Source organism: Magnolia sinica, chromosome 5, assembly GCF_029962835.1.
Source record: "Magnolia sinica isolate HGM2019 chromosome 5, MsV1, whole genome shotgun sequence".
NCBI lineage: Eukaryota > Viridiplantae > Streptophyta > Magnoliopsida > Magnoliales > Magnoliaceae > Magnolia > Magnolia sinica.
In genome coordinates, this window is record NC_080577.1 from 32,888,965 (window position 1) to 32,897,974 (window position 9,010).

The following is a 9,010-nucleotide window of genomic DNA, read 5'->3' on the forward strand; positions in this document are numbered from 1 at the left end:
ATTCCAATGCCATTGGGTCTCGTTGGTCCACGTCATTTCCAATTACTCAAGCTAACAAGATATGCCAGATTTCTGTACCAAATAGATTTTGTGCTACAAAACACGACTTTTTAAAGAGTAGTTGTCATATATTTTAACTTGTTTGTTTAGAAAAAATGAAGTTATTTACGATAAATAATTACATATATAATTAATAAAATTATAAATACAAAAAATAAGACGTGTATTGAAATATAATATACTAATGTAATAATGGAAATATTAGCATGTATCCACCCAACTAACCCCGACTAAACTCGCTTGGGTTGGGCTTGAGTTGAGAATTTCCAACCTAAGATTGGGTTGAATAAATTGGGTTAGGGTTGGGATACAGGAACCTCGAGTTAGACTAGAGTTGAGCACCAACCCGACCCAACCAGCTGGCTTTCAACCCTAGAACTAAGAACACAAAAATAATAGCTTTTAAATACTTAATGTTTTAACATTAGACGTTTAATACCCTTGTTTTCTCTAGTGCAGCCCACTTGAGTTTTAGATCTCACATTTTTTAGCTAATGTAGCAAAACAAATGTAAAGGGTGGATTTCTCGTGTATATTATGGTGGGCCACACAGCTTTTGGACCCTTACCGAAGGGTCTTTGGTGACCCCTCCAAGTCCAAAAACTTGGTGTTGCGGGCTTATGATATATATGTTTTATCCATGCTGTAAGCCCATTTTTCAGCTGATTTTTGGGTTACGGTAGTGACCCTTACAATGATGAAATTGAACAGCCCCACCATGACATATGTTTTTTATCTTAGTTTATCCATCCATTTTTTTTTCAACTGATTTTAGCATGAGCCCAAAAATAAAGCAGATCCAATTAACTAGTGAACTGCACCGTAAGAAACATTGCAATTGAATGCCCACTATTAAAATTTTATTAAGGCCCACTGCAATGTTTATCTACCATCTACCTTGTTGATTAGGTCACACAAGTATGAATAGGTAATGGAAAATCACAATTTTCAACTTGATCCAAAACTATTGTGGCCCTCATAGAGTTTTTAGTGGTGGCCAAGCACCATCCTTTCTTGTAATGTGGTCCACTTGAGAATTGGATCTCTTCATTTTTTAGGCTAGTGCCGTAAAATGAGCTGCCAAAATGGATGAACGGGCATAGACAGGGACATCATGGTGGGGCCCGCGCCACGGACCTGTGCTGAGATTTATGCGGTAGAGGGTTACTACCGAAATTGAGCCCCGGACATTTGGTCCGCAGAAACCACTGTGGATGTTTCATCAGCTAAATTTGTCCCAGACTGGATTATTGCTGCCCTGCCAACGATTTTGATTTTTTGCTTTTTCGTTTTTTTTTTCTGCTTTTTCGGTTGACAGCGGACAGGTGCAGTATTTTTTTCTTCTGAACGTTTCTCTTTATTTGTTTCAATTGAATGCGGACAGAAGCAATACTTTTCTCCTGAACCGTTCATTTTCATGCGACAAATTGAAGGTGGATGTGATTTTTAACAGATAAATGGTTAACATCACTACATCGATGTCCCCTACCTGTGAGATCTGATAAATAAAGTATACGGTTGGTAGGAGATCTCGCATCCACTGAAGCATGGAAGTTACCGAGCCATTGCGGTATACGTAGTATACATGAAGCGGATCGAAACCGTCCGTGTGAGTGGGCCGTAGCCCAAAATCAGACCTTTTGGGCAATCTTAACACTTGAAATAGTGGAGTACACGGGATGACTGGTTTGGATCATATATACGTTTAACACGTGTGTCGTAATGGAGGCACCAAAATGGCTGGCGTTTTGATGCGCCGGATCAGTTCCCACCCGCAAAAAACGGAAGCGAATTGGCTCGCGTTCCACGCACCACCGACCTGGCTGGTGTGGGCACGTTTCGTGTGAGCTCCATTGTAAGAACGGCTAAAAGTAGATTAAAGTTACATGGCCCCGCAGTGATGAATTTATTATATCCACACCGTTCATACACTTGGCTAGATCATTTTAGAGCATGAGACCAAATATTAGGCGTATAAAATGGACCACACCACAAATAACAGCAAGATAATGATTTTCACCGTTAAAAAATTCGTAGGGCCCACCATAATGTTTATTTTCCATCTACTCTGTTAATAAGGTCACAAATACCTGGATGAAGAGGAAATACAAATGTCATATTGATCTAAAACTTGCGTGAGCCCCAAAAGGATTTCAATGGTAGATGTTCAATCCCCCACTGCGTTTTGCAGTGTGGTCCACTTGATCCCTATATCTGTCTTATTTTTCGATTCAAGGCTCAAGACGAGATTGCCAAATGAACGGACGGTTTGGATATAACACATACATCATGATGGGACCCACGGAACTTGGTGACGTCAACACACTAGCCAAGTTGGTGGTGTGTGCTACGCCAGCCAATCCGCTTCCCGTCACATTCCTCGAGGTCTGTTCCTTTGCCACGTTTTGTAGAAATGATAACTTCACAGCGCGATGTGTGGGGCCCACCGTAAGATAGAGTCCGCATCTAAACCGTCTATAAGGTGAATTCCCTCAAATTCACTCAATACCCACAAAATAGATTCGATCCAAAAGATAGGTGGGTCCACCGCAAGGAAAGGTTGTGATGGATGCTCACCGTTAAAAACTTCTGGATTGTTTAAGGAATTCACCGTGTTTTTTATATGCCATTCAATCCGTTCCGAAGAATATACACGGAAAATATCGGGTCAGTTCAGAAGGCAAGTGGGCCACAACAAGGGATTTTAAGGTTGTAGGCCACATTTTTACATGGTGTGGCCTACATAAATCTTGAACAGCGATTGCTTTTTTTGGTTTCAAGAAAACATGAGGGGGTCACGCGATGGTCGGATTAGATATCGAGATGGAATCGTCGCATCACGTTGTAGAGGAAGCTAGTCCTACAAACCTTATAGAACCTTGTAAAACCGGCCTCATCGTTCCTTCACTGAATATTAAAATGGTCCTTGATTCGCTGCCAATCACGACCTGGCTCTCTTTTTTACCGAAATAGGGGGAAATTCATGAATACTGCGCTGATCCACTGCGGAGCGGAGGCACGGCATTTTCGCGTCTCTTGACGCCGTAGCATAGGCGTCACATGTTTTTTTATTTGCATTTTTAAAACTTGTTAGTACACCTACCGTCAGTTCACACTACACTGTTAGCCACCCCACTAGGGAATCGATACCAAGAAAGCGTATCACATATAGATGATGATTTTAACGGTGCATGATGTGTCCATTTCAGTGATTGGCTTGCTTTCATCAGGCTATCATAACCGTCAAATAAATAAGCCTTTTAAGTATTGAATGTGAGCTATTGCTTACTTTTTACCCTTTGCATGTCCCAGTTTAGTTGGGACAAGGCGTAGATGATGATGAGTTTAAATAGTTATGGTTTCGTATTATTCTTGAAATGATTTCTGCCTGATGGTCCATTCACCACTTGGCCTGTCAGATCAACGGTTTAGATATATTCTCGTGCACGATGGCAACGTAGACGCCGGTCTCCAGCTGGGAACGGGCAGGAGCTCTGAGTGGTCACCGTAATCTATGGATTTTATCCAGACCGTCCATCCATTTATCGGTATAATTTCAGGATATGGTACAAAAGTGAGGTAGTTCAAAGACACGTGGACCACATGATAGGAATTAAACTTTCACGGATGAAAACTTATTAGAAGCCACGGAAGTTTTGGATGTAGCTGATATCTGTTCTTTTCCTTCATCCAAGTTAACGTAACCTTATGAATAAGTTGGATGGTAACTAAAAATCACCGTGGGCGTTAGGAAAGTTTCAACGGTAAGCAACACCACCACCACCACTGCTTCCTGTAGTGCAGTCCACTTTAGCCTTGGGATATTTCTAAATTTTGGTCTCATTTTGTAGATGTCTCGGAGAAGTAAGTAGATGGTGTGGATAAAACCCATACATCACGGTGGCCGCGAATAACTCCTGCCGGTCCCTAGCTGGAGTCGGGCGGGGGTAGGACGCGATCCGCGTGGGAGGTAGCCGGCACGGCACGCCGCCTCCAGATGCACTGATCCGGTCACTGGATGCGATCTGCACGACTGTAGAGCGGAATAGCATGATTCGTGTGGTTCTCGTCCTTGCATATTAGGACTGGATTTCGGTGGCGACCCCCCACCCCCCGATTATTGAGGTCACGGTATTGGTCGTACGGTCGGCCCCACCATGATGTACTGCATTATTTTATCCATGCGCTAGATCATCCTCTTTTTTTTTTGCCAACTAATTTTATGCATGATCACGTTAATTTTTTTTTTTTTATTATTTATAAAAAGCCGATCTAAATCTCAAGTGAACCACGCCAGGTAGAACAATGCTAATTGGCAATTGAACGCACAACATTAAAATCTAATCTTTATTTACCATCCTTAGGTCAGGCAGACTTAAATGCAGGAAAAACATAAATATCACCTTGATCCAAAAAGAGCTTTGCAGTGAGCCCTAATTAAACAGAATCTGACTCGATCTATTCCAAATCGAAGGCTAGGATCGGGTCGGATTGAGTAAGCCTACTCAAATCCAACCGTACATTGAGTCGAGTTCGGATGAGTGGCTAATCTGAACTGATCCGATCCACACAATGTTCATTCAATATTATTTCCTGTAACGTTGTCCACTTGAGATTGGGATATACCTCTTTTTTTGTTTAATACCATAAAATGATCTAGAAAAATAGATGGACGGCATGGATGAAATAAATACATCATGGTAGGTCCACAGAGCACCGACCATCATCCATTGGTCGGTGGCAGGGGAGTAGCCAATCCCTCTTCTAAGCTCATGGCTCGAGGTGCATCGAGCACCGAGCTCTGACACAAATTAAGACAGTGAAATGGTTATATGCATTCGAGCTCATGGGAACTCCCCACGAGGTCGAGCTGTGTGGGCCCCATCGTGATGCGTGTCGAACATTAACACCGTGCATTTGATGGGTCCCCTTTAAATTATGGGATATCCCAAAAATTAATCATATACGGAACTCAGGTGGGCCATACCATCTAAAATCATGTGAAGACATTCCTAAAACATATAAAAGCACTTGATGGGGCCCACCTAAAATTTAGATGCATCTGAAACTTGGTCTGACCCCTCATCCAAGTGGGACACATATAATGGATGGTCTAATTTGTGAACCACACCTTGGTAGGCCCAAAAAATGATCATGAATATTTTAATGGGAGGGTAACCCGTAACCCCTCTCAACGTTTGTATGTGAAGCAGACTGACAGGTGTACCAATGCATCAGGCCAGTTGGTGTATTTATGTTAACAAGTTCTGTGGATCCCATCATGAGGTATGTGTTATATTCAAACCGTCCATCCATTTGGCGGGCTCGTCTTAAGGCTTGAGCCAAAAAATAACACAGATCTAAAGATCAAGTGGGCCACACTACAAAAAGTAGTGAGGGGTTGAACATCTATCATTGAAACAAAAGGATTCGATCCGAACCATACCCAACCCAATTCGACTCGGTTTCCTTGATCAAGTTGGACTTGGTTCGGGTCAGGCCAGCAGTGCGACGGATCGGATCGAGTCAGAGGACCCGTACTTGGTCCCGGATCGGATCGAGTTCGGGTCAAGGCATTGAAAGTTTTGGACTAAGTCGAGTTGGACCCAATCCGGTCCGACTCGACTCAATGCCCACCTCTAATTAAGAGGTTAGATATATTGTATCCTATTTTTTATCGTTACTAGAACAACTAATTAAAAAAATAATACGTGTAATGAAAGAAGTATACAACACGTCTAAGAAAAGTGGTGGAGAGAAAAGTGGTGCTAAGGCAGTTATTAGGGAAGGGTATTAAAGACCAAAGTAGTGCCGAAATGAGTTTTATCAATTGAACGTGGAGGAGGAGCATCTAAATGAGTACCACCAAGAAAAATATAAATAACAAAAAATTTCAATAAAGCAAAGTGTCTCATATCAACCCAATTAAACAAATAAATCAAATCTATTTTTTAATTATCCTTTATGTTCCCTAGCATAATCAATCTTTTACGTTCCTTAGCATAACCAAGTAGCCTAATCTTACATTATGAGTATCAGTAATACTCAATTATAATCCAAGTCTATGCTCATACGCTAGAAGATTTTTATTATAATATAACCAGTTCTTCTTCTAGAAAGGTGCTTCGTAATTAGTTCATGCGGTTGACTGTAAGTGTTTCCTTTTCATTTACTTTAGTATTTTAAAGTTCTTTCGTACGGAAGGCAAGGTGTAACCCATTCTCGGAGGATGAACCTTACCCTATGGTAATCGCCTGATCATTTTAAACATCATCTTGCGAGTGGTTGAATGGGCAATAGGTCTTATCGAATCTCGGTAAAATATTATCAGTTTTAACACATCTGCCTATCTTAGCGCTTGGGGTTAAAGTTCTTTAGTTGGAATCGAGTTGTACAATCGGTTTTGGCATGCCTGGAAGTACTACACGTGACCAAATTTTGGATCCGAGGGATAACAATTTTTTGGCACACCCAGTGGGACATCTGATTTGATATACATACCAATATGATATAAGTGTAATCAATCCAACTATAGAAATATGAATCGAAGAGTTACTCAAAACTCTTTTGGGGCTAACAATTGTGTAACACCTTCAGTATTACTTGCGTTTGAGGAGATGCATGAGCAACCAACACCTGAACGCCTAGGGTCACCATCAAACCCAATACCCAATCCTCCAAATGAGGATCGGATATCCTTGTCTTGAATTGATCCTCTTGAGATGATTTCGATTGGACTACATGATATGCAATTGGAAATCTAATATATCATGAAGTAAGGAAAGGCTCAAGCAAAGCAATCACAAATTTAGGTAGAATCCTTCAATAGATGGATAACCAGTTAAACCGATAACTTGAATCAGATGGTGGTTATCCTTGCTGAAATGGCACCTATTACACCTCGGCAGAACATTGAGGGTAATTTTGTTGGTAAATTGGTGTCGATACTGCCAGTACCATTGATACCTCCCCCACCATGGAATGCACATCTTGCTCCAATACAGGGTATAAGGACTGTGCCTCCGCCTGCTGAATTCAGGTGATATGAGCAAGAAGTTAGGAACTTCATTCCTAAAGTTCGAAATCAAGGAATGCCTGGGGAGGCAACCTCTCCTTAGGAATCTGCCTTACCATAGGGCCCAATATCTAGTAGGTTTAGAGCTGCCACCAATGGTTGAACCTCAACGTATGAATCATGACCAAGTTATGCAATTGGTCTAGGAGGTGGTAGGCCAAGTTCTTGGCCGCACTACTACCCCAATATATCATAAACCATATGTGGAATGGATCAACCGACGGTATCTATTACCCAGGAAATATCAACTAGATTTTACACTTTTCAGTGGCAATACTGGTCAATCAACCATAAAGCACATGGGTCGATTCACAAAGCAATGTGGTAAATTAGCTAACAATGTCTGTCATAAGTTATAATTGTTTGACCATTCTTTAACTACAGTGGCTTTCACTTGGTATTCTAATTTGTTGTCGAATTCCATCCCAACTTAGTAAGAGATGAAAGAGAAATTCCATCTACACCTGGTAAGAGATGAAAGAGAAATTTCATGCCTATTTCTTTTACAAAGATAGAAAAATTTCTATGGCCTATCTTGCATGATTCCAGCAACTATTTAGTGAATTGGTCAAAAATGTATCACCCAATTTAAGATAGCAAAAAGTTGATATAAGGTAATTATGACTAAGATCGAGTTCGTACAGCTCGCCCATGATAGTTTGGAATATAAACTCTATAAAAGGTTTATTGGGGCGGAATTTGTAGACTTGCACGATTTGATAAGGAAAGTGTCTTGATATGAGGTTCTTCTTCAAGAGGGAGTAATACAAAAGAACTCATTAGCTAAGACATATTACTATGATCCTAACTACGAGGTGGTTACGGCCGTGGTAATGGCAAAGAAGCCATTTGTATGTTCATCATCAGTTATAATTAAGGCCAATGCATCGAATACATATAAAACTCATGGAATGTACACATTTGATATTACTCAGGATGATGAAATCTTTAATATCATGTTGGTCGGAAAGTTCATTAAAGTTTCCATTAACCAAAAAATACCTACGGTTGAAGAGTTAAATAAGACCGAATATTGTAAGTGGCATGGAACCCGTTTCCATTCCACTAGCAATTATGTGGTTTTCAGGAATATCATACAGGATAGCATTGACCGGGGATTGCTAAAATTCCCTAAGAAAGATAAGGAAACAATGTTGATCAATACCGATTCGTTTCCACCTAATCTAAAGGTCAACGTGACCATGGTCAATTTTTGGCAACTAGCTTAATTGCGACAGAAAGTCGACCTTGGTCCATGTGATCGCCAGGTTATGGCACGACAATCCATCAAGAGATGCTACACGTCTTGGCGAACGATCAGAAGCACAAAGGCGTGGCCGAGAGCAATGTCGTACACCAACCGCGAACCACACTTGTGCAGCCAATGCGCAAAGGGCAATCCGGTCAACCAAGTTGCCACCTAGTTTGACTAGGTAGATCAAGCCCTATTTTTCGCAGAGAGTCGAAGGATCGATCTCTTGTCAATTGTAGAGAACATATCACCCTCATATTTACTAGTCTTGGCCGATTCCATCCCCAAGACAAAGGATGGTCAGACCTCTCCCTACTTAATAAGAGTATTGGAGGAGGTCATGAATGTACCTAAAACGATGACTCATACTCAGAAGCGGTATTGGTAAAGACAATAAGCTGTCAAGTGAAGAGAATAGGCTTGCATGAGGTGATTTGGACATGAACATGATTGATTTGGTCGTGAAACCTGTCTTGGGAAATTTGGTTGCGGAAAGCTAACAAAGTGATATGAAAAATGGGAAAGACATTGAAAATCTCGAGGGCTCGACTAAGTATCTTAGTAACGAGTGCTTCTCGGACAACGACTTGTTGATCGAAGAGCTCCTTACCATAGCAAGATTA